The 1067-nt window shown below is 42.0% G+C and overlaps 1 long non-coding RNA gene across 1 annotated transcript in view; it reads left to right on the plus strand.

Moving 5' to 3' along the window:
• Window positions 1-394, plus strand: part of LOC111471759 — a 14542-nt gene extending 14148 nt beyond the window's left edge. The window contains exon 3 of the long non-coding RNA XR_002715247.1: window positions 384-394. This is a non-coding gene — a long non-coding RNA (uncharacterized LOC111471759). The remainder of the gene's footprint in view (window positions 1-383) is intronic.
• Window positions 395-1067: the final 673 nt, after the last annotated feature.

Raw genomic sequence — 1067 nt, forward strand, 5'->3', positions numbered from 1 at the left:
CTTCACTCTCCCAGTAGCATTCGTCCATCTGAACATTGGGATGGGACAGTAACGAGCAAAATGCCCCACTCCTCCACATTCATAACAGTTACCGGATCTCCTCTGCTGAGCTGAACCTTTTCTTTCTTATCTCCTTTGCAGGAAGCTCTGCAGGCCTCGCGCTCCAAACTTATGGCGTTTGTTCTCCTTGACGCCGTCCATCCTGGCGCTCTCCCCCATTAATTAATCAAATTGTAAAAAGGCGGACTTTGGCTGACTAGAAAGCAAACCCACCCTAGGTTGTGGCAACTTTCTACTCCTCTTGAACTGTCTTGTCGTATCTAAAATGGCTTCGAGCATCCTCACCACAGCTGTCTGCTCTCTCCTTCTTCGGCACTTCCCAGTCCACAACCTGATCTTCTCTTGATCCATCTAAATCACACCCTTGCTGATCCAATGGCCAAGAAATAGCACTTTCGTTTGAGCACTGTTTCACGTACAACTTCTTTTCCAGCTACACTCGGAACACTGTACTCAGGTTTCCAAACCTCATGTGAGTGACTTTAAACGATTATGTCATCGAGGTTTTCCCCTACAAACTGGTCAAGGTAAGAGTTTGAGTTAAGCATTGTTGTGGGGAACGAGACCAAAATGAGGACGATATTCATTGATCATTTACTCTTTGTGTACGTTATGGAGTCTCCACGTTGAAAGCTCTTTCAAATAGCATGAGCGTTGAAAGTCTTTGATTAGACGTTAGCGTTAGATTCTTTTTTTGACTTCTTTCTTTGAAAGAGGAATGCATGGAATGAAGAAAAGAAGAGAGGAGGAAAGTGATTCACTAGTGGAGTTTGTCTCTTGAAAATGGTTTTCTTTCTCTCTTTAAGGTCTTTTTCTCGATTTTCTTTCATGGTATTCGAGCCAACAAGAGAATTAGAGTGTTGAAACAATACAATAACTCAAAACCAGCTTGCTTAGAGAATCAATGGGTTCCTGTCTGCTTTTTCTTTTTTTCTTTTATGTTTTTATCGAAATTCAATGGAAACTCTTTTGTGCCCTATACCCCAACAATTTCTTTGGTAGATGTT

The sequence above is a fragment of the Cucurbita maxima genome, unplaced genomic scaffold, assembly GCF_002738345.1.
Source record: "Cucurbita maxima cultivar Rimu unplaced genomic scaffold, Cmax_1.0 Cma_Scf00057, whole genome shotgun sequence".
In the NCBI taxonomy this organism is placed as follows: Eukaryota; Viridiplantae; Streptophyta; class Magnoliopsida; order Cucurbitales; family Cucurbitaceae; genus Cucurbita; species Cucurbita maxima.